The sequence below is a fragment of the Polypterus senegalus genome, chromosome 1 (genome assembly GCF_016835505.1).
Source record: "Polypterus senegalus isolate Bchr_013 chromosome 1, ASM1683550v1, whole genome shotgun sequence".
In the NCBI taxonomy this organism is placed as follows: Eukaryota; Metazoa; Chordata; class Cladistia; order Polypteriformes; family Polypteridae; genus Polypterus; species Polypterus senegalus.
The window spans coordinates 339587513-339613863 of record NC_053154.1 but is presented as its reverse complement, the minus strand read 5'-3'; the positions used below and the strand labels follow the sequence as shown (position 1 = coordinate 339613863).

Sequence of the window (26351 nt, the reverse complement as noted above, 5' to 3'; positions counted from 1 at the left end):
CAGAATATGAACCAATGTAGGAAGTATTTTAAGATACAGAAGCTTTTATCTGTGGCACCTCTGCATGAGAACCACCTTCTTCTATCCTCTCAAACATATCCAAAATGTTTTCAGGCTGAGATCCAACCTCTGAACGCTGCAGTCAATCAATCGGCTGGGTCACATGTTTCAGGTCTGCACCACATGAACATCATCATGCTGGACCAACATCTTTAAATGCCTGTCAGACAGCCTTGGTGTCCCAATGACTCCTAACCCACTGACAGCTGTGACTGGTGGGCTCACAGAGGGGCTTAAAGTGGAGAAGGACAAACAAATTGTGATCACCTTTACTTCACTACTTGTCTCGCTCAACTGGAAGAATCCCAACTCTCCTCTGTTAAGTCAGTGAGTAACTGATGTTTTAAATTATCTGAAACTGGAAAAAATCAAATTCTCACTTAGAGGATCTGTGAAGAACTTCTTTAAAACCTGTCAGGATCTCATCACTAAGATTTTAGAATGAGCTCTTAAAGCACTGAGGAAGAAGATTCTCTCCCCTTTTCTTTTTCTTTTCCATTTATCTTTATTCACTTATTAATTCATCTATCTACTTATTTTTACTAGCTTTAAGTTTTACTCTGCCAGCCATGCTCTCTTTCTCAGGAGTGGGGGTTGATTTGTTTTTTATCCTATTTTTGTAAAAATTCATCTATTTGTGTGGAATGTTGTGTGATTTCAATAAAATAAAATTAAAAAAAGAAATGCGCTATATGAAAGAAAAAAATGAGTGGAAAGTCATTACATAGTGTATAATAATGTCCTGTATGAAAGGCGTTATGTGAAAGAAAAAATACAGAATGTACGACAGAAATGAGAGTAATGGGGAATGGTGAGGACAAATAAGACAAAGCAAAATGCACATCTTGTCGCTCTCTTACATAAATACTGTAAAAAGATGGTAAAAAAAAAGTCTCTCTCAAATCCTCAGCATGTCGTTGTGTGTTACAACTGCTGTACATTAGTGTTCACTTTGAAAGGCACGACAGGAAAATAACAAAAGTAAGAAAAGGCGATAGAAAGGTCATTTATTGGTATTTAATAGTGCTGTTTCTAGTATAAAAGATACTATATGAAGGAAAGAAATATTAACAGACATTAAGAGGTAAATAATAGTGCACAATATGAAAAGGCACTAAATGAAGAAAGAAAGAAAGAAAGAAAGAAAGAAAGAAAGAAAGAAAGAAAGAAAGAAGAGTAAACACAAAAGAAAAAAATAGTCTTGTCACCCTCTTGTGGCAGCAATAGAAAGTTACAGTACATAAAAATTATTTTTAGAAGATGCTCTTCTGGTGAAAAAAAAACTATGTCTCTCTCCCTCTCTCTCTCTCTCTATTTCTCTCTCTCCCTCTCTCTTTCTCATTCTCTCTCTCTCTTTCTCTCTCTCCTCTCTCTCTCTCTCCCTCTCTCTCATTCTCTCTCTCCCTTTCTCTGTCTCTCTCATAAACTAAGCATATTTCCACGTGACGCAGGTGCCATACATTCGTGTCCACTCTGGCAGGTAATATTTTGAAAAGAAGAAAGTAACAAAGGATGATGGATCAGTTATTATATACTATATAACAGTATTCAGCTCGAAAGGCGCTATATGAACAAAAGAAATACTGAAGTTATTTAGAGCTCCATAACAGTGTTCAATATGAAAGACACTATATGAAGGGAAAAAGAAAGAACGACAAGACATTATTTAAGTAGCATATAATATTGTCATCTATGAAAGGCGCTATATGAAATAAAAAAGACAAAGTAAGAAAGAAACAAACGTAATGATAAATAATGATGAACAGCAAAAGGCAGAATTAGCACCTTGCTGCCCTCTGGTGTCAGATATACAAATCACAGCACATAAACTCTTTTTTTTTTTAATATGCGCCGGTGGTCAAAGCCTACTGTACGTCTCTCTCGTTGACCTGGCATACCTATAACAGATGTTCAGTATTTGATGTACAATGTATGGTTGTAGTAATGCAGTGTGGAAAAACTGTCATCTTTATTTCTGCTATTATTGTTATTAACACAGTTCAACTAGTGACTTCAACAGTATTTAAAGAAAAAGGCAAAGCAAGAAGTCCCAGAAAAATACACTTTTAAAGTTTCAGAATGGATAAATGAAATACAGTCTACATCAGGAGACAAAATAAATCTAAAATAAGAGTGTATGTGTGCGGTGATCTTACTGATTCCAAAGAGCAGCCTAAAAATAAAAGTCTGGTTGGCCACATACTTGCTGGCACCTCAAACCAATCTGACATTAATGTCTTTGCCAGTTCAAAGTATAAAAGTGATAAAAGACTCAGAAAGAAGGTGGGACCCTAAGAGAAGAACAGGGACCATCCATCCATCCATCATCTACACCTGCTTTATCCTGCCTGGTCAGAGGAGCTGTAGCCGATCGCAGCAAGCACAGGGAACAGGACCATCACAGGGGCAAAATGTAAAGGTCTGTGAAAGGACCCCATTAGGACGCAGGGCCCCCACTTTACACTCACCCTCATCATTAAATACAAAAGAAATCACCCATCCAAGATCTCATAGAAAATAAATCAAAGCTTTTGTCTGAACCCTGAATGGGCTGGTAAAAAGAAGATGGTCCTGGGGGTCCACGTGAAGTGACACCTCATGCAGGCTGGCCCAGAATGCATCATCTAAAAGGAGATTTGGATTCAGCCGACTGTCAGCCGCACAAAGCCTTTAAGTGGCTTCAGCTCAGGTATGGTGGCATAGCAGTTAGTTAAGGCTTTGACAATATGACCCTCGACAAAGAATCGGCCCTGCAATGAAGCCCCAGCTGAAGGGGGTCCAGAAGAATGATGTTAAGTGTTACTCTCTCTGTTATTTAGAGCGCCAACAGACAGATTGGTTCTTAAAAGTGTTGAAGTTCCAGCGTAACGGGGGTCCAAGGAGAAGCTCTGCACCAGATCACCAGCCAGGACTGAAGAGGCAGTGGGCTCAAATCTCACCTCTTAGCCCTTTAGTGGAAGAAAGAAAAGACAGCAATAACTTACTTTTAATAATAATAATAAGAATAATAATAATAAGAATAATAATAATAATAAAGACAACTGGCTATTCTGCATTTTTAAAGGAAAGTAAATGCTAACACTAACAGATCAGGTCAGGTCAGGTTGGGCAGCATGCACTGGTACAGCAGTCCCCACACCCACCACACAATACAAACAGCTTGAGGTCCTGGTTGGCAAACCCCAGGCAGACACACAGTCCAGTCCCACCCTCTATCTGCCACAGCCTGGTGTTACGTGAGTGTCCCCTTAGCCTGGTCCAGCCACTCTGTCCTCAACAATGAGGATCCTGCATTCCAGATCACACTCGGGGAATCGCACCCCATAGCCATAGTGCTGTAACTGACGCTCTATCACAATGCAGGTCATGTGCCTCATTCAGTACTCAGGTACCCAAGAATTCTCCAAAGAGACACAGGAGTCCAGTCTTCATCTCAGGTCACTGGATAGTGTTCATATCTCACAAACAGGAAGCACCAGGGCCCTCATGTATAAACGGTGCGTACGCACAGAAATGTTGCGTAAGAACTTTTCCACGTTCAAATCGCGATGTATAAAACCTACACTTGGCGTAAAGCCACGCACTTTTCCACGGTACCTCATGCCTTGTCGTACGCAAGTTCTCCGCTCGGTTTTGCAAACTGGCGGCACCCAGCGTCAAAGCAATGCTACTGTTCTTGTGTGATTACTCCTTATTTTCATGACGCAGCTTTATAAATACACAGAAAATAACCGCATATTGTTTATTAGTGTAATGCATCTGATTGTAATTAACTCGTAACAATATAATGGTCCAGGGAACAGCCATAGTACTCCAAATACCAGAACTGCTTTAGCGTTGTTACTCTCACTTCTTCTTCTTCTCCTTCTTCTTCTTCTTCTTCTTCTTCTTTCAGCTCCTCCCGTTAGGAGTTGCCACAGCGGATCATCTTTTTCCATATTTCTCTCACTGCACCACTCGGAGTATTTCTATCACTGTATCTGAGTGTGAATCACAGCAGCAGCTGATCAGAAAGAGAATTATCGGTATACAGCTTTAAGGACACGCTGTCTCAGCCACTGCAAAATGTTTTAAAGTCTTTCCTGTACGGACCTCGCGGTTCACAAACAGTTTCATCCCAAGAACTTTAAATGCAGCCAATCAATTGCTCCTTGTAGAACTGTTAGGACTTATAAGTACAATCACCTCACTGTAAACTTGCACTACAGTTATAATATCGCACAACCTGCGCCACTTTATAAAGCGCGTATTTACATACGAAGACGATATCATTATTAAGATGAAATGCAGCAAAATATGTTTATTAAATTATACAGATTAAACTTTAACTTCATTTAAATAATCTATATTCTTCACTGGGAGTGTCGTGAAGGATAGAATAATTAAACATGTACTACGAAGATATTTCAATGTTCTTTAAACGTTTTGAAGAATCGACGCTAAGCTTACAGATGGCTTAACTTCTATTACAGAGCTGATTGTATGGCGATCGGTTACTTGGGGAAAGAAAAGCAAGGACTCTTGGGGCGGCCACGCCAATATATATTGAATATAAAACAGAAAGAGAAAATAACAACACAGCTAAAAACGCAGCAACAAATTTCGTCAATAAATTATTTCATCGAAGTGAAACTCATGTTTAATAACGTGCTTTAACTCCTATCATCATGAAAATGACATCACGTATACATCTCAGTATTTTAGTTATTCAGAGAGCTGTAATATCACAAATGTGATGGATTCTGTGTCCAGTTGGAGGAAGAGAGCCGGATTAAGAAGCAAGTAGTGATTCACACACAGAGCACATAGAAGATCAAATACAAAACAAAGCATTTAACGTGCTACTTTAATTACGATGTGATTTGAGAAACTGGTTAATTAAACGATTTTAAGATGAAGTTTATGATGTTCTACTAAATGACAAAATAAACTACGTCATTTAAGTGGAAATGTCGAGATTGAAGTTGACATTTCGTGCTTTTTCTCCACTGTGTGCCTTTTTTCTCTGTACCCTAATAAGCTTTCATTTGACACTCAGACAGTGGGCTTACAACTCTTCTTTTCACGCAACTTTGATATGTGACTTCTTTTTATTCCGGCACTGTGCGATTTTGTGAACGTGAGCTTTCAAGTTTCTCCAACACGTTATGTCACTCGATCAACTTCCTTTTGTTGATTATTCCACGGTTTATTTGAACAAATAGTATGTTTTTCCTTTGCCTCCACTTGGTATTCGCTGAAATTCTTATATTTTCCCCGTGCTTTTCCCATTGTCTTTTCACAGAAGGCTGCGCTTAAGGGCGATTTATATTGATTTGCATATTCAAAGAGGCGTAATTCTGGGAGGATTTGGGGCGTTACAAAATGCGGCGTGCACGGCGTTAGTTTTCACGCTGATCGGGATTTATGTAGCGGAAGAAGCGTGGAAGTTAGATGCGCACAGATTCCTGCATCTGGATTTTTCTGTGCGTAAGCACATTTCGGCTTTTGTGCTAACGCCATGTTATAGTGTGAGTTCTACGCACGGCGTTATACATGAGGCCCCAGGACTCTAAAGACTTGGACCTTCGTCCTTTTGCTGATATCAGGAGAGCCACACACCCCTCAGTGACCTCATGACCTGCCATGCTGTCCCAATCTGTCAACTGACTTCACAGTAAGAGTCACCAGAGTCACATGAATGTCACTGCCAAGGTAAGTAAACCTCTCGATGACGAGGTGACACTCTCTTCGCAGACAGACACACTGCTGATGGGCGTGCCCAGGAGGTCATTAAAGGCCTGGCTCTTTGGTTTTTATCAGGACCCTCACAAGCCCAGACACTCAGACTCCTCACTCAGTCTCTCGAGCGCCCCGATCAGAATCTCCATTACACTAATTTAATAATAATAGTAATAATAATCCATTTTATTTATATAGCGCCTTTCCAAAGCTCAAAGTGCTTTACATAATAAACAACAAGTAATAAATCACATGGGATACAAAACAACATCCACATAAAACACCAAATAAACATCAAAATAAGAAACACAAAGATGAACAATGAATTAAAAACCGAAGTGCCAGCCTGCTGTTCCTCACTCAGCTCATTCTTATCGACTTCATCGTTCGAGACAATCGTCTCCTTTTCTTTGTTCAGGTGCAGCACAGGCAGTTGAATGAACTCACTGAGGGTCCCACCGTATTAGTGAGGGGTCTGCGCTCACACAGACTCATGATGGACTATCAAAGTGGGACTCTGTAAGCACAACACCACAACATGCGTATTATTAGTTCTTATTTGGCTGACGTCTTTATCCACGGTGACTTTTACAGACCCCTTTAAAAAGTAAAACGCTAGGATTTGACAAACGTTTACCTCGGTCAGCTATTGCTATTCGGTTTACATGAACAGATTGAAACGAGCGGATTTTGTCCCCAGCACCACCACGTTGGCACGTTAAAGTAAGTCAGAGTATTAAAGATTATTGAGCTTTAAAGATTTCTTGCACTTGGCAACAGAGGATTGGCTCACCCCAATAAACAGGCCAATTCAACCAACAGGTACAAAGCTGGCCGGTCCAGGTATAGTAAGGGGCCACTTTATTTAAGGGGTCTGCTGACCTGTCACTGGTATAAAGCACGACTGGCTGCCAGGGTGGGGAGTCAGCCACTGTAGCTCAACTGGGTTGACCGCTGATTTAACCCACCATTAGATGAGATGTACCAGTTCAAGTCCCATCATGAGAAGAGGGGTTTTAAAATAGAAAGTAGTCACTTTATTTGATGGGCTTGGTGATAAAAATAATTTATAAACTACACCACTAAAGGGGCCAGCAGTGTGACATTGTGAAAAGAGAGTGACCAATCCAGCCACACAGTTGAAACAGACTGACCACCCTGGTCAAGGGGCAGACCTGAGCTAAAGGAGCCCATAGGATTCACCTCATATAACATGCAAACTGTCTGTCAGCGTCCTCCATTCTGTCGATGATATAAAAGACTTCTTGTATCTTCCAGACAGAGGATTAGCTCACTGAGAGAGACGAGTCAAATCACTTCTCACAGAAACAAGTAGAGGTGCAGGGTTTGAATGGTGTCCTCTCCAGCGTGATGAATGACCAGCCCATTTATTTAAGGGCTCCACAGACCTGTCACTAACATTAAATGTATCTGGTCAGCTTACTCTACAGCCAGACTCGGTAGATCAACCGGGGGGACCACTCATGCAGAAGAGTGTGGGTTTGCGTCTGCCCCCAAATCATAGGAGCACCTAAAATAGAAAGCAGTCCCTTCATTTGCTGTGGCCACCAAAGAGTTAACAGTATAAATGATTTCTATACCATTCTTCAAAAGGGGACCCCCATGGTGGCACAGCAAAACAAGCAAACAACCCTCTCATCCAACACCAAGTCAGCCCTGCAGTCAAGACCACCCACAAGCAAAGGGGACCAGAAGAATGACAACCAGCAAGACCCTCTCATTTATTAGAAGTGTCAACTGAGAGATGAGTTGTTGAAAGTGCTGAGGCTCCACAGTGAGAGGGGCTCAGATAGGAGCTCTGCAGGGTAAAGACCCTCAAACCCACCAACCGAGACAGAACAGCCAGTGGGTTCAAATCCTCCTCCTACCATCATCAGAAGAAAATACAAGAAGAACAAAACAAGTGCCGTCTTATTAAAGAATATAACCAAAGAAAAACAAATCAGGTTAGGGGACAACGGTGACACGACCGCTTGGGTGGTGCAGTGGCGAGAACTGCTGTCTCGTAATCAAGAGATGGTGGCTTTGATTCTGAATCCTTCTTGCATTTACCATTTTGAGTAGTGAGCTGCTCTTATTGTTACTATTATACATTAAAAATATACATTTAATTTGAGTCTGTAACAGCCGGTGTAAATATATGGGACTTGTAAAGGTTAGCGTTTTTTTATTATTATTATTCGGTTTTATTCTCTCAGTCACGTTCACGGTCCCACTGATCTGACACTGTTAGTATTCAAATTATGACGTGTTATAGCAGAGGTGAACTCAGATGAGGACGAGGGTTAATATCAGAGAAAGAAAACAGAAGTCCTGCCCGCAAGAAACGTCTACTCACACATCAGAACAACGCAGAGCACCAGGAGTGAAGGAGAAAGATGGCACCGTCTGGATTCAGTGAGAGGTCGGGCGTCATCCTGCCAATGAATCTGCCACACACGCATGTCCTACAATGAAGCAGCACGGCCTATAGAGGTATCGTGTAAAGTTCTTTTTGCGATTATGTTTTATGATGGTCTTTATATGAAAAACATGTATATGTTACTTATATAAAAGTCAGATTGAATGTTATTCACCTTGATTTATTTACTGATCTTCCTACAGCGTAAATTCAAAGTAGACTGCGGAGCGTCCTGTGTTTGATCGACATAGACGTGCTGATAAAGTACATGTCTTCACCACACTGTCTGTTACAGCGTCCACAGTATGCACTGATCTGCCAGTCCACCTCATCTTCCCTCACTCGTCAACAAGACCCTCAGATATTTATACTCCTCCGCGGGAGACAATACCTCAGTCACATGTTCTCTGCTGTGACATTGCTAGTGTGGAAGACAAATGTTCTCTTCGTTCCCTTGTACTAATTCATGTCTGAGAAGTAAGCTTTACGAAACCAAGTAATATCATGCTTTGTTTTAGCAAACAGAAAAATATTTGTGCAAAGGACTCAAGGTCTGAGCATTCCACACATGAGTCTTCCTTATCATGTTTTCCCTTAGCTTACATCTGAACGCCATAACAAAAGGAGCCAAGAAATCAAGTTTTACAAGGGGCGTTAAAAGGGCTCAAGGATTGTGTATAATAAAGTGTTGACTGTTACATTTTATAATGATATTAAATTACGCATTCTAGGGGTATAAAACTGGACCCCACCCAACAGACAGGGTTCAGAAGAGCCCTGACGCTGTCATGTATATTTGATTGTCTGCTTTTCTGAAACTCTTCTCACCGTGACTCTGAAAAATAAAGTTGCTTTATAACCGCACCTGCTGTCGGGTCTGAGATTTCGTCCACACTAGCTGTACGACACTCACCACCTGTCACTTACTGACTAGTAACTGGGCCAAGCGACCACAGTGCAGAAGCGTCACATGGTGAGTATAAACCCCAATAATATTCACTTGCATGCTACTCTATAAACCAGACTGAAGAAGAAGGCAGATGAAGGATTTTATTGCAAAGCAACTCAGTCAAAGCACAACGTTCATTAGGAGGCTAAAGCTGTGCAACAAACTTTAAGAAGTAAACTTGAATAGGGAGGCTGGCATCTGTGGGTGAGCAACTGTGGACTGGCAGAGATATAAAATAATAAAGAAATGAATTAACTAAAACATTAAAAGCATAAATAAACTAAACTGCTTTTGAATTGTACAAAGTGTTCATACTGGCTAAATATCTGGAGGGCTTGTGTTCAGAATTGTGATACACATGTTTACAAAAACTGGAGAAATAATTAAAACTTGTTAGAAAAGTTTTTATTTAAATTGCATATGTGACCACATACTGTATGTGTCAGTAGATTTTCATTTGCTTATTGACGTTCTGTTTTCTTAAACTATCTGTATAAATAGGTTTAGATGTGTGTAGACACTACGTAACACAGAATATCTTTCACTTTAATGGTATTATTATTCTCCACTGCAGTATTTTCTTTATATTTTTTGCACTTTTTAATATAATCACTTCAGAAATATAATTTCACTGATAAGTCAGACATCACCACTTGATTGACAAATGACACAGGATGAAATCCTTGCTGTTTCTTGGTATTCACTCCTCTGATTTGTATGTCAAAGTGTTTCAATTCTCCATTCTGGACGAGATGCTCCTTTTCTGATAACACATCTGACTGACGCGTTGTGATGGCCGTTTAACACTCAGTAGAGTCAATGGAGATCAGATAATCTTTTTTTTGATCAACATGGTGCCCTCCGTGCCAGACGTGTTTGTTCGCTCCACTCCATGCTGTTTTTTGTTTTGTTTTGTATTTTTGTGTTTCGCCTTCTCTACAGCGCACTATAAATGCTTTCCACTATCATACAGCAGACAGACATTGCTGGACATTGCTAACTCACACAGTCCACTGGAGTTTACCCGTTTTATACCATCTGGGCTACAATTCATTGTTCGTTCCCGCAGCCAACACCACAACCATACCCAGGAAGACCCCGTAGCACTGAGCTCAAGTGACCAAGCTGACCCCAGGAGAGTGCTCTGGAGATGGTGACACAAGCGAGGCAAGATGGGAGGGCTCCACACCAGGCTGAAAGCCCACGCTAGCTGACCACCGCTACCCAGCCTCTTGCTAGCCAACGTGTGGTCTCTGGAAAACAAACTGGATGAGCTAAGAGCCAGGATTACAGCGCAGCGGGAAATAAGAGAGTGCTGTCCTCTAATGTTCACCGAGACCTGCCTTCAGACAAAGTCCCAGAATGCACCGTTCAGCTACAGATTCACTCTGTGCACCGAGGAGATCGCACCACAGCCTCCGGTAAGGCTAAAGGTGTGTGTGTGTGTGTTTATTAACAACTCGTGGTGTGGAGACGTACAGACTGTTTATAAGCACTGCTCACAAGATGGGAAGTGTTGACTGCTGAAATGCCGACACTATTATCTACCGAGGGAATTCACTGCTGTGTTTCTGGCCGCTGTTTACATCCCACCATGAGCTAACTCCACGGCAACGCTCGGCAAACTCCATGATGTCATCAGCGCCTTAGAGACGGCTCATCATGATGCTGTTTTTATTGCAGCTGGAAACTTTAATCAGCACAATTTACTCACTGTACTTCCTAAATACCACCAACACATGAACAATCCCACCCGTGAGAAGAACACACTGGTTTACAGGGCTGCACCTCGCCAACACTTTGGACAATCAGACCACGTCTCTCTGTTCATGTACCCAGCCTACTGATAAAGGCTGAGACAAACAAACCTTATCATGAAGCAAGTTAAACTTTGGACCCCAGAGACTGAGCGCACCCTGCAGGACTGTTAACTCAGACAGACTGGGATGTGTTTAGGGTTGCAGCCACTCTGGAGGACTCTTCTATCGGCATACAGGACTATGCTGAGTATGTGACTGGTTACATTAGCACCTGTATTGACAACATCGTGCCCACAATACCAGTCAGGAAGTTCCCCAACCAGAAGCCCTGGATAAAAAGTTAGGTATGCCACATGCTGCGTGCCCGCTCTCTTGCATTTAGATCAGGCACTGAGACGGAGTACAAAGCTGCGACTAAGAAAAGCCATCACAGCAGCCAAGAGGCAGTACAGAGAGAAGCTGGAGGGCTTCAATTCTACTGCTGACTCTGGACATATGTGGCAGGGCCTACAGGACCACCACCAGCACAATCAGGTCCACAGACAGTCTGCTGGATGATCTCAACACTTTCTACACCCGCTTTGAGACGTCCAGCAACAGCACAGAGTGGAGACACACACACACACACACACACACACACACACACACACACACCCCCCTCCCCTTCCCCAATGGTCTCTTCAGGTCAGGTACACAAAGCACTAAGGAACATCAACCCCCGTAAGGCAGCAGGACCAGACAACATCCCTGGGTGGGCTCTCAGAGCATGCTGGCTGATGTTCTCTGCTCCATCTTCAACCTTTCCCTCAGTCAGTGCATCGTTCCATCCTGCTTTAAGACTACGATCATCGTCCCCCTTGCTAAAATAAGCCCACCCACATGCCTGAATAACTACAGGCCGGTAGCCCTCACTCCAATCATCATGAAGTGTTTTGAGAGAGTGGTGCTGGCCCACATTAACTACAGCATACCGGACACTCTGTAACCCCTGCAGTATGCCTACTGTCTCAACAGGTCCACCTCAGATGCCATTGTGGCCGCACTAAATCATTCCCTCTCCCATCTGGAGAACAAAGACTCCTACATCAGGATGCTCTTTGTTGACCACAGCTCCACCTTTAACACGGTTATCCCCCATAAACTCACCCATAAACTGACTGCACCCCACCCTCTGGTACTGGCTCCTAGACTTTCTAACTGGCAGGCCCGAGATTGTCAGGATTGGTAATAGGATTTCAGCCCCCATTATCACAAACACAGGCGCCCCACAGGGATGCGTCCTCAGCCCCATCCTCTACACCCTGTTCATCCAGGACTGTGTCACCTCCCACAAAGATAACATCATCCTGAAGTTTACAGATGACACCACAGTGATTGGACGCATCACTAGTTGGGTTGAGGCGGCCTACAGGAGGGAGGTGGACATTATGGCATCATAGTGTGAGGACAACAACCTCACCAACAACACAGACAAGATGAAGGAGATGATAGTGGACATGAGGAAGGAGAGGAGACCTCACCGGCCACTGTTCATCCGAGGGCTTGAAGTGGAGAGGGTGAGCAGCATTAAATACCTGGGCGTCTACATCAGTGAGGACCTCACTTGGACACTTAACACCACACAGCTGGTCAAGAGGACTCAACAGCAGCTGTTCTTTCTGAGGAGGCTGAGGAAGTTTGATAGGTTGACTAAGATCCTCTGCAACTTTTACAGCTGCATTGTTGAGAGCATCTTGACCAGCTGCATCACCGTGTGGTACGGCAACACTACTGCTATGGACCGTAAACGCCTACAGAGAGTCATAAAGACTGCTGAGAAGATCAGCAGGACCCCACTGACCTCTCTGCAGAGTATCTACAACTGCAGAGTCTGCAGGAGAACTGCCTCGATCCTCAGGGACCCCACACGGGACCCCAACATGAACTGTTCACACTTCATTCACAATAAGATAAGAAGATTCGCTGTTTATGTCAGCAACAAGGGTTTATGGATTTATATGTCCATACATTGACAGCAGTGCTATGGCTACTGACTTAAACCCAGCTGACGATGCCACAAGTGCAGTCCCAGCTAATCATTTGAGGGACACAACTTGACTTACAGGACCTTCTTCCTTGGCAAAAGCAGAACAGTACATCACAAAGCATGAAACATTTGAGCTAACTGACATGGGAGCTCTGATACAGAAATCTGAGTTATCAGTATTCAATGCCACTGTCTCAGCACAGTCTCTTCGGTCACAACGTTTTGATCCGAGCTGGTCCTTGGTCTGATCTGTTACCAGCCTTCATCACATAGTCGAGAGCTTCAACACGTCTGCTATCATCAAGGGCCGCTGTTAGGGCTGGCATTGCTGTAAGAATGGAAGAACATAACCAGTCAAGAGATAATATCATCTGTACTGTGCGGAGAGGGACAGTGCCCTCCATGTTTGGGACAAAGACTCATACAATATGTCCTTGATTTCCCCCTCTGCTCCACACTTTAAAATTACAAATCAGACAATTCAAATGTGATTCAAGTGCACTTTGCTGACTTTCCTTTAAGAGGATTTGCACACATTTCGGTCTCACCATGTTAAAATGACAACACTTTTTCTGCATGGACTCCCATTTCAGGGGTGACACCCTAATGTTCGGACACAGTAATGGCAGGTCTATTAAAGCAGTTGTTCCTGACCTGTGGTCCACAGCCCCTTGGGGGTCCGTAGGGTTATGTCGATGGCAAAATTGAGAAAATAAAAATCATACGATTTTATTATTTAAAATGTTGTAAGTAATAAAGTATTTGTCTGGTTCACCTTCTACTTCACTAAGATCATCGTCACTTCATTAGCGTTAGTTGAAGGTCTCCGTTGACTGCATACGTTGCATTGTGGAGTTAAAGCAGTTCACAGTAAGCTAGACACAGTGCGTCAAATACTAAAACATACGTAATGATGGACTGTTTTAAAAAGGAAACATTCCAAAGAAAACTCATCTTGTAGTTCTGGTTTAAATTGATCAAACGAGTCAGAAATATTCTAAAACAGAATCTGAATCTAGAAAGCATGAAGGTTCATACATAGAATTTGGATTTGTGCTGAGTAAGGAAACAGACACACTTGATTACCACAAATATACTCTTGGTCAGGAAATTCTGTCAAGCGAATGTCAAAGCCATCTAATTTGAAAAGACATCTAAAACAGAAGCATCCTGCTGATGTGGGGAAACACGTTGACGTCTTCCTAAGGAAAGCAGCACTGCTTGTGAAACAAGGGAGCACTTTGACACGGCAAACAGCAGGTTCACAGAGGACACTGAAGGCGTCTCTTTTGGTGTCATATTGTATTGGCCGTGCAAAGAAAGACCAAAGAGCACCGTTTGGGAACTGCTTAGAGAGGAAGCTGCCCGTTAAATTGACACTTTGTCAGACATGGCTGACCAGGTAACAGACTAATAACTGGAACAGGTGAAAAACAGCTACTGAACAGTTTGAGTTGTAGTTGGATAAACACACAGATATAGCTAACAGTACAGACGTCAGAGTTACTGGAGATGGAGGGTTTGTTGAGGAGATTTTATTCTGCAAAGAAATTCAGGGGAGGACAACAGCTCAGGACATTTGATCAAATCATGGATGCGTTCATGCAGCCAAATTTCATTGACTGGTCTTATTGTGTGGGCGTCTGTACGGATGGCACCACTGCCATGTCAGGCAAGCACAGCGGAGTCGTCATGTTAATAAAGGTCAGAGCTCCAAATGTCATGGACACACTGCATACGTCACAGAGAAGCACGTGTCACACAAGGAATGGAGGGCGAATTGTAACAAGTGCTTCAAGATCTTGTTAAAGTTGAAAATGCTTTAAAATAATTTAAATCATTGTCATTTAAAGCACACATTACAAAGCAGTCCAAATCAGGATTCTTCCATCTTAAAAATGTTGGGAAATAAAGGCATTTTCTAAATAAATAGAATTCTGAGAAATTAATTCCTGCATTTATCTCTAGTAGGATTGACGACTGCAATGCGGTGTTCACTGGCTGCTCAAACTGTTCTTTATACAGCCTCCAGTTAATCCAAAATGCTGCTGCAAGAATTATTACAAGAACAAGAAAATACAAACACATAACTGCAGTTCTTAAATCTTTACAGTGGCTCCCAGTTAAGTTTAGGGCAAATTTCAAAATCCTCCTTTTAACATATAAAGCATTAAATGGCCGAGGTCCGGCTTACTTGTCTGAACTTATCATGACTTACAAAGCTGAGCGCACATTAAGATCTCAAGATGCCAGTCTGCTTAGGATTCCAAGGGTTAATAAAATAACAGTGGGAGGTCGAGCTTTTAGTTACAGGACTCCCTAAACTGTGGACTGGTCTGCCTGCTACTATACGAGATGCCCCTTTGGTCTGAGGCTGAAGACTCACAACTTCAGTTTAGCACACCCTGACTAGAGCTGCTGATTAACTGTACAGACTGCATCTCTGTTGTCAGTCATTAGCACTAAAACATAAGTAACATGACAGTTAGAATTGGATACTAACCCTCACCTATTCTGTCTCTCGTTCTCGGTACTCAAATGCGCCATTTGCTGCCACAGCTCACCTGCCAAGTTGTTGTCCCTGCCTAAGGTAAAGTCATCCTTTGAAGGAGTATCACAGGAATCGTGGGATAGAGGGGTCCTTTCATCGGATTGGCTGGCCCAGTGGAGTATCAGCTGTGGAATGGGCAATAAGGGGAGGCAGCTTGATGGCTGAGGTCTCCAGGACTCTAAACAAATCCAAATCATATTATGGGATATCATCACCTGTTAAATTCTGCTCTGTATTTGTAATATTTTTATTTTTATACTGTATTGAGGATTTGTTCTGATCTGTGTATTGTATTTTATTGACCCCCTTTTTTGACACCCACTGCACGCCCAGCCTAGCTGGTAAGGGGTATCTTTTTGAACTGCTTTTCCAGAGGTTTCTTCCATTTTTTCCCTACAAAGGTTTTTCCTTGTCTTCTTTGAGAGTCAAGGCTGGGGGGCTGTCAAGAGGCAGGGCCTGGTAAAATCCATTTCAGCACTTCTTGTGTGATTTTGGGCTATACAAAAATAAATTATATTGTATTGTATTGTAAATAGTATGAAAGCACAGCCCCTTAAACACACACAGGCTGTTTGCCAAACTGTGCAGTGAGAGTCTTGAAAGCCTTCTGCTGCATTCGGAGGTCCGCTGGCTGTCTCACAGGGCAGTTTTACAACAAATGTTTGATCTCCGCAGAGAGCTGCGTGAATTTCTTTCATCTGAGAACTCCCAGTTTGCCAGCTGTTTTGACAACCACTTGCGGGATCTGAAGCTTGCGGATTTGGCCGACATATTTCAACTTTTAAATATCTTGAATCAGAGCATGCAGGGTCACGATCACAGCATACTTAATTTGCAAGATAAAGTTTGTGCATTTATACAAAAAAATGGATTTTGGGAGAAAAAGCTAAACAAAGGAAACACTGTAATGTTCCCAGTCCTTCACCTGGTGCCAGGAACATCCAATGTGCCTGCAGACCTACAGTGGTCCTACATATCATATCGTCACATCTGACCCACCTGAAGGAATACTTCAGCGACTGTTTCCCAGAGCTGGACAATCGTCATTTAAACTAAATAAGAAATCCATTTGAGTCCTGAACTGAAGAGGATTGTCTTGATTTGAGATGAGGTTTGAAAATGTAATTCTTGGCCATTTTCCTATCAGAATTTTGGAGCAATCTCAGAAGCAAATACGCAGTGTTGAGCGTAAAAGCCGTCTGATGCCTCTTAGCATTTAGAACAACATACCTGAGTGAAGCAGGCCGTTCTGTATTGAATGAACTGAAAACCAAAAACAGAGCACGGCTACATGTGGAAAATGATTTGAGATTGGCACTAAGCCAGCTGCAACTCAGAGTGGGCAAACTGTGCAAGAACATCCAAGACAAATGTCTCACTAGGCCTAGGGTGAGTTTTATATTTTTACTAGCAGAATACCCGCGCTTCGCAGCGGAGAAGTAGTGTTAAAGAAGTTATGAAAAAGAAAAGGAAACATTTTAAAAATAACGTAACATGATTGACAATGTAATTGTTTCGTCATTGTCATGAGTGTTGCTGGCATATATATATACATATATATATATATATATATATATATATATATATATATATATATATATATATATATATATATATATATATACATGTGTACATATATACACACACACATATACTATGGGGTGCCATTCAGGTAAATACATTTTCTTAATATATAAAGTCGGCGTCAGAATATATAAAGTCAAAACTTTAATATATAAAGTCACTGTCGGAATATATAAAGTCAAAACTTGAATACATAAAGTCAGCGTCAGTATAAATAAAGTCAGCGCTGGAATATATAAAGTCAAAACTTGAATATATACAGTAAAGTCAAAACTTGAATATACGTATAAAGTCAGCGTCGGTATATATAAAGTCAAACTTGTTTCTGAATATATAAAGTCAAAAGTTTAATATATAAAGTCATCGCTGGAATATATAAAGTGAAAACCTGATTATATAAAGTCAACATCGGAGTATATAAACTCACTCCTAAATATATAAAGTGAAAGTCAAAATCTATTGATTGAAACGACTCTGAACTGAACTAAGTTAACAAAAACGTATTCAGAAAAATAAATTAAAAAAACACTGTTCGGTTAATGTTTTGAAAATAATGCATGTGCCCTGCCCAGGATTGGTTCCTGCCTTGCGCCCAGTGTTGGCTGGGATTGGCTCCAGCAGACCCCCGTGACCCTGTGGTCGAATTCAACGGGTTGGGAAATGGATGGATATTCCAGCGATGACTTTGTATATTTAAGTTTTGACTATCCAGCGCTTACTTTATATATTCCAAAATATTCCAACGTCATCTTTATATACTCAGGTTTTGACTTTATATATTCCGACGCTGACTTTATATATTCAAGTTTTGACTTTATATATTCTGACAGTGACTTTATATAATCAAGTTTTGACTTTATATAGTTAGATTTAGTCATCATTGCATAACTTTTTCTTTACCATAGAAATTTAAAGACTAAATTCAACTTCCATTCCTAATGTAATCGTTGTACCAATAAATCATGCATTGACAGAAGTTCCCCTTTGCTTGGAATGCAAAGTGTGATTAAATGCATTATTTTTTAACGCGTTATGGAGCACATGCATCGAAGCTTCTCAGCTGTGCTTGTGCTAAGAAAAGGAAACTTTTAAAAATAACGTAACACAATTGTCAATGTAACCTTTTGTAAGTAGTGCCTGGAGGATTCAGTGTGGAGAAACTCTAGAGACAGCGTGTGTATTAACTTGTGGATTTTTCTGTGAGTATTTGGTGGCAGCGTCACAAAGTCACTTCTGTAAGACTGCGTTGGCTGCGGAGCTCAGCTCAGAGCGAAATGAGGTGAATGGGAGGGGAGATGATGACGTGACTCCCCCACCCGCCTTAACTGTCAATCTCCCACAAACACAGTCTCCGGAATTTGCATAAGCACACCCCTTCACCTACAATTTTAACTTAGTTACAAAGTGATCAAAACTCTCGTTTATATCCCAAGGCCCCCTCATTAAACTTGTATCCCGCATTACCCGTGGGCATGACAAACGCCAGCGGCAGCCTGTCTATGAACTTAATTTAAACTTCAGGTTTACACCGTGCTTTGTTTCTGAAGTAGCAGCACTCATGAATATGGTTGAATATGTCAGTCACTCGCTTCTTATTGTCTCGCTGCCTTCTCAATTATATAATGCATGTTTTCTTCAGCGCTTTTTGGAGCTCTTCCTGGTTTTCTACGCACTGCATTGACAATCACTTCACGTGATTACGTGGGAGGTGTGATGATGTCACACGAAACTCCGCCCCCCACGGCTTTCGAGCTCAATTCCATTACAGCATATGGAGAAAAATAGCTTCCAGTTATGACCATTACGCGTAGAATTTCGAAATGAAACCTGCCCAACTTTTGTAAGGAAGCTGTAAGGAATGAGCCTGACAAATTTCAGCCTTCTACCTACACGGGAACTTGGAGAATTAGTGATGAGTGAGTCAGTGAGTGAGGCTTTGCCTTTTATTAGTGTAAATTTATAAATTTTTTTTATTTTTTTCATAATGAAAGTGCTTTGTTTTATAGAGTTTAGTTACCTGCACTCAACAGGCCTGTATAGCAGTTTATTATAGACACGTGGGTATGTTCTTTATTGGATGGTGATAAGTAGTGAGTCCTCAGCCTAAGGAGACCTTGGCATGAAGAAGGCTGCGAACTCCTGCATTAAAAGCCATCATGTTTAGGACTTTGTCGCATATCCCTTAAATGCAGTGACTGCTTGAAGTCTACGATTCACAAACATCACCAGGTGCTGAGGATCTTCTCTGGTGATGCTCGGCCATCTTCAGCTCATGCTTGTCCCCTTTATGTTTTTCTCTTCAGCATATGGAAGTCCTGCTCAATTAGATTTAAATCAGGTGACTGGCTTGGACATTCAAGAATTTTCTGTTCTTTAGCTTTGAAAACTCCTGTTTTGCCTCAGCAGTCTGTTTGAGGTCGTTACTTTGTGGTAGGATGAAGTGTCATCCAGCAAGTTTGGAGGCATTTACTGGACTTTGAGCAGATCAGATGTTTCTACACACCTCAGAATTCATTGTGCTGCTGTTGTCAGCAGTTCCTTCATCAATGAAGAGAAGTGTGCCAGGACCTACATACATGCCCAAGCCATAACACCACCCTCTACAATGTTCAGCAGATGAGGTGGTCTGCTTTGGATCTTAGGACGTTCCTTATTGTCTACACACGTTGCTGTTGCCATCACTTTCTTTCATCTGTCTACAAGTCCTTTTCCCAGAATTCTGCAGACTTTCTGAAGTCCTTTTTCACAAACTGTAATCTGGCCATCCTGTTTTTGTGGCTAACTAGTGGTTTGTATCCTGCAGTGTGGCCTCTGTGTTTCTGTTTGTGAAGTCCTCAGCTGATAGTCGTCTCAGTCACTTCCACCTCTGCCTACTGAAGACTCTTTCTGATCTGTCAGACAGGCGTTCAGGGCTTTTTCTTGACCACAGTGAGGATTCTTCTGTCATCAGAAGTGGAGGTCTTCCTTGGCCTACCAGTCTCTTTGTGATTCCTGAGCTCACCACTGAGTTCTTCTTCATGATATTCCAGACAGTTGATTTGGGTCATCCTAAGGTTTTACTGACATCACAAACAGTTTAATTCTCATGTTTTACCTCACAAAAGCTTCTTTGATTTTCATTGGCACAGCTCATGTTGAACAATGGCAGCTCCAAACTCCAAACAGTAGAAGAGAGCTGAGGTATCTTATGAAGCCATGAAACACCTGAGGAATCACAAACACCAATTGTCCCAAATATTATGGTGCCCTGAAATGGGAGGACATCATGTAGACAAAGTGCTGTGACTTCTACATGGTGTGACTGAAATGTGTGCCAATCCCCTTAATGAAAGTCTGCAATGTGCACTTTAATCACATCTGAATGTTTTACTTTGTAGTTTTAAACTGTGGAACACAGGGGGGCACCAAGGACCCCAAACATTATGGAGGGCACTGCATATGCTAAAGAGTTGGAGTCTCTCAAGAACAGAGAAGCCATTCTGAAAGGCAGTGCACTAATAAATCTTGAAAACTCCATAGACGTTCAGAGTTGGAAGTCGTATTAGTGAAGTTCAACTTTCTCTCAAAGAGGAAACCCCTCTGTTAATCCCTGGAAGTCTTCACGTTGTTTCTTGGTTAGTGCCATTACCACGAGCAGACTGAACATCAAGGACGTCTCTTCATGGAGGAGCTCTGTGTGTTGTTGGTGCAAAAACAGTTATAAGCAGAGCCATATTTAATGTGTCATTTGTAGGAAACTGTGTTGTGTATTTCACACTCAGAAGATGGCTGACTTACCAGCAGTAACTACAGAACCTCCCTTTAATAATAATAATAATAATAATACATTCTATTTATACAAGGCGCCTTTCAGAGAACTCAAGGACACCGAACAAACAAATAAATAAATACAAAACACAATTATAAACAACTTAAAACATCAGAAAATCTAAAAATTAAAACCAAACAAAACCACTATAATTAGGAGGAAGAAGAAAAAGCCATTTTAAACAAATGTGTTTTAAGTTTACATTTGAAAGATGAATATGATTTGATATTTCGGAGATCCGCAGGTAATGAGTTCCAGTGCTTGGGAGCAGAACGGCTGAAAGCTCTGCTCCCCATGGTGGTTAGGCGGAGGGAGGAACGGTCAGATGGGTGGAGGAAGAGGATCTAAGGTTACGGGATGGAATGGCAACATGTAGAAGGTCAGACAGATATGGAGGTGCGAGGTTATGGATGGCCTTAAAAGTTAGTAGCAGAATCTTAAAATCAATACGAAACTTGATGGGAGCCAATGAAGCTGCTGCAAGACCGGAGTAATATGGTGAAAAGATGGGATTCCAGTGATGATACGTGCTGCAGAATTCTGGACTAACTGAAGCTTGTGAAGAGATTTATTAGGGAGACCAAAGAGGAGTGAATTGCAGTAGTCCAGCCGAGAAGTGACAAGACTATGAACAAGAATGGCAGTAGTATGAGGAGTGAGGGAGGGACGAATGAGATTAATATTACGTAAGTGGAAGTAAGCAGACCGGGTGATGTTATTAATGTGACATTGGAAAGATAGAGTACTGTCGAGGATGACACCCAGACTCTTGACCTGAGATGATGGGGAAACAACAGAGTTATCAATAATAAAAGAAAGATTATTGGTTTTGGATAATGATGATTTTGAACCAATGAGGAGAACCTCAGTTTTGTCACTGTTTAATTTAAGAAAATTTGAAGAGAACCAGGATTTAATTTCAGAAATGCAATCAATAAGTGAGGGTGGTGGAAAAGAGGAGGTGGGTTTACCAGCAAGGTAGAGCTGGGTGTCATCAGCATAACAGTGAAAATTAATGTTATATTTGCGAAAAATATTGCCAAGGGGAAGAAGGTAAATAATAAAAAGAAGAGGCCCCAGGACAGAGCCTTGGGGCACACCAGAAGTAACAGCGGTGGGTTGGGATGTGAAAGTTTTAAGCTGTATGAACTGAGTGCGGCCTGAAAGGTAAGATCTAAACCAATCAAGTGGAGTGTGAGTAATGCCAATCAAAGATAATCTATTAAGGAGAGTGGTATGACAAATAGTATCAAAGGCGCACTCAGATCAAGAAGGATGAGAATAGTGATTAGACCAGAATCAGCAGCCATAAGGAGGTCATTAGTAATTTTAACAAGTGCTGTTTCTGTACTATGAAGGGGGCGAAAACCAGACTGGAACTTCTCATATAGATTATTGTGAGACAAGTGGGTGTGAAGTTGGATAGCTACTATTTTTTCAAGAATTTTGGAGATAAAGGGCAAGTTAGAAATGGGGTGAAAATTATTGAAATTAGTAGGATCACAACCAGGTTTTTTTAATATTGGGGTTATAGCAGCAGTTTTGAAAGATGAGGGAATAATACCAGTAGTAAGAGAAGAGTGAATGATGGCAGAAATAAGAGGGACTAGAGAGGGAGGCAGGCTTTAACCAAAACTGTAGGCAGGGGTCCAGCTGACAAGTAGATGACTTGGATTTGCAGATGAGATCTGAGATTTCAGAGGAAGTGGGAAGCTGGAAAGAAGAGAAAGAGTGAATAGGTGAGTGTAGTTCAGAAGAAATACAGAAAGGATCTGGACCAAGGTGCTGATGTATCTTTTGGATTTTCTCATTGAAAAAAGACATAAGAGAATTACAGAAGGCAGTTGAGTGAAGGTGAGATGGTAAAGAGTCTGGAGGTTGTGTAACATTATTAAGTAAAGAAAACAAAGACTTGGTGTTACCTGTATTACTAGTAATTAACTGAGTGTAATAATTAGATTTGGTTTGAGCTATACAATCCTTGTAATAGAGTAGATGATTTTATACATCTCTTTGTGGACAAAGAGTCTGGTTTTTTTAAACAACCTTTCAAGTTGCCTGCCTTTAGCTTTCAGAAGCCGAAGTTCAGGCGTAAACCAGGGGGCAGAAAAGGAAAAAGAAACAGATCTGGTTTTAGCGGAGCCAGAGAATTAAGAATACCAATAAGACAAGTGTCATAATATGAGACCAGTTCTATGGGAGAGGATAAATTATAAAAGTCCATTTGAATCAATTCTAGAAGACAGCAAATTCAAGTTGATATTCTTAATGTTACGAAAGGCTATGAGAAGTGGAAGCTTAGGAACAGAAAAGGTAAGTTTAGCGTTGAATGAGAGGAGAAAGTGGTCGGTTATAGTGAGTTCATCTGCTGTAAGATCAAAAGGAACAACACCAGAGCAGCAAATCAGGTCCAAGATATGTCCTTTACAATGGGTAGGAACATCAGTGTGCTGCTGGTATCCAAAACTCTCCAGGCAAGATAAAAAGTCTCTAGTGAGAGGGATATTGATATTGTCCAGATGTATATTAAAATCCCCCAGCAGAATTATATTTGGAGTAATTACAGATAGATTGGTAAGGAAGGTAGCAAGATCGTTCAAAAAATTGTTGTTAGACTTAGGAGGACGGTAGACAGTTGCAATGATGGTTGGAACTGGCCCAGACAGTTGACACACAGTCGATTCAAAAGAGCTAACAGCAGGAGCAGGCAACGGCAGGACTTTCCACTTCTCGCGATAAATTATCACGACACCTCCTCCATGGCCAGATGCACGGGGTTGACAAGTGTAAACAAACCCCGGGGGGTGCATTCATTAAGTTGTGAAAAGTCTTGAGGTTGCTGCCAAGTCTCAGTTAAACAGAGAAAGTCAAACTTACGGTCAATGAGGAGATCCTGAATGAGATGTCCCTTGCTCGTAAGTGAGCGGATGTTCAATAGACCAAAGCTGACAATGTTGCTGTCGCATTTGACAGTGGTGTTAGTCGACCGAGCTAAGCTGGCCAACACGCTATGGTCAGCGTTCCTATCTGTGTTATGTGGAGGGTGCCGAAAATCAGACCAAAAAGAGTTAATTCCTTTCGAGGCGTCCGTTCGGAATCTCCGCGGGACCCGATGGATGTATCTCCGACGAGGGAGAAGTATGACGTCCGGGTCGAAATATAGCACCGACAGCAGAGGCACAGACTGGAGAAGACGCAGTCGAAGCAGCTCAGCAGCTGGGTACTGGAGGAGGCCAGTCGCAGGTTGAATAACGAGCGACAGAAGACTCCAAACAAACAACCAAGCAAAAATCCTACCAGTCCACATTGTAGGCGAGGAGGCAAGCAGCTCAGACGTGCAGAGAATAAACCGGTAAGTTTCAAACAAAACGGAGGTTAGGCTGAAGCTAAATGCAGACACAGCATATATTATATAGTATATATAGCCACGCAGAGATGTCAGCAATATGGCAAAAGAAATACCATCAAAATCAATATTCTAGTTACCGGCGAGCAGCGGCGACCAGTCCCGCCAGCGTTCACTCAACCGGAAGTAGAGCATGATGTGTTCAGTTCTTGCACTTCTGGCTCATGTCAAACCGGTAACAGAGGGCAGTCAGACTCACCTGTGTGAGTATCAGGGTGGTCCATGTAGTGCTGGTCGAATCCACGGACACTTCATGTTTCATCAATGCCTTCAGACGGTTCATCTCTGTTAGAGGCTCAGTTAACAGCATCCACTCTGTTTATTGGAGCGTTCAAAGAGTTATAAATGACATCAGACCTTAACATTGACTTTGGTGAAAGATATCACTCTGAGCGAGACTGTCCTGGACTTCAACCCTTCACATTCTTCACATAAGGCAGACGTGTATGAATGAATGATAGCTGTGACCCGGAGGACACCTGACTGAACATTTTTACAATCAGGGACAGTAAGACTCACTCATGAGTATCTCCTGAGTTTCATGGCTGAAGTGATGGCTAATATGAATGGTAGACCCTGATGACCCAGAGGACCCACAGCCACTATCTCCTTCCACACTGCTCACCCAAATGGCTGTCATGTTTAAAGCTCCTCCTGGTGACTTCAATACAAAAGACGTGGACAAGGGACACTGGGGACAAGTGCAGTGTTTGGCCAATGGCTTTAGGGACAAATGGAGGAAACAGCACAACTCTACTCTGTAGTCATATGGTACATGGCAAACTGGAGGGCTGACATTAAACCTGGAGATGTGGTCCTAGTGTGGAACTGTCAGTCTAAAGACACGATTAGACCCCTGGACTGATAACTGGAGGGGCTCCTAGTGGGGATGGCAGAGTCTGTACAGCAGAGGTTAAAGCTGGCAAGGAAAGGGAAACCAAACGTTACACCAGGCCAGTATCTGAACTTCTCTCATTATTTCATCACAGTCATTAAGGGGGATGTGTTTGATATCAGGTGGGGGTCATGTTGGCAAAGATAGGCAAGATATATTTCTTCATAAATTAATTTTTGTTTTTTATTGTCCTGTACTGTTGTGTTTAACGCTCTAAATGTGTGAGCCTCGTGATGTTTGTCCTTCTTGAGCCCTCATACCAAGGGGCGGTCCCAATGTAAATTAGTGTAACCATGACAACCACAAGCCTTCTTTAGGCCCCAAGTTCATCTGCCTGTGTAGGCCTTTGGTCACATGATCAGTAAGTTCATATCTGTGCCAGTTTACCGTTATGTATTAATATTTACAGTTCAGAGCCCGTTAGCGAGTCGTTTGTTATTTGTGTGCTGCTCTTCACTTGTCACTCCGCTGTGTTTCTATTGTTTCACTTGCTTTTGAGTTATGGACTGTTTGTTTCTTCACTTTGTAGTTTCACGCCTGCTCTTGTTAATAAGATGGAGATTCGTACGCCTCGTGTCAAGGTGGTCTGCAGGATGATAAACTGATAAAGGGGGGAGTTCAGCTGCCTGAAGGTCTATTAAGTCATAATAGTGAGGTCAGAACATCTACAGAGATGATAGCTGGGAATAGAACTGGAATCCAGGATGGGACAACAGCACTGACCAGTGTGCCACCAGTTCAGACAAATGAGGCACCAGAAAGAGAAGAAGAAGAGAAAACACGCAGCTTGAGACATCTTGGGACTTGTGATTTATCCTGATACTAAATTATAAATTGATCTCAGTCTGATTAATTCTTTTAAAGTTTACTTTTAATTTCATAATAAAACAAGTTCTTTATTATATTACTGACCAACTTCACTCTTGGGGTATGAAGACACACTTTGGACTGTCATCATCATGAAGCAGGATGACAACATGGTGGCACAAGTGACAATTCAGTTTGTGATCTGAAAGTGTAAAAAGCTCTTTGTAAATTGTAATAATAATAATTCTTTGCATTTATATAGCGCTTATCTCACTACTCAAAGCACTCAACAATTGTTGGTTAAGGGCCTGACTCAAGGGGCCCAACAGAGCAGAGTCCCTTTTAGCATTTACGAGATTTGA

At 41.8% G+C, this 26351-nt stretch overlaps 1 pseudogene; it reads left to right on the top strand.

Annotated features, from left to right (window-relative positions):
• The window catches only part of LOC120518817, a 45751-nt pseudogene that overhangs the window by 14838 nt on the left and 4562 nt on the right, over positions 1-26351 (top strand).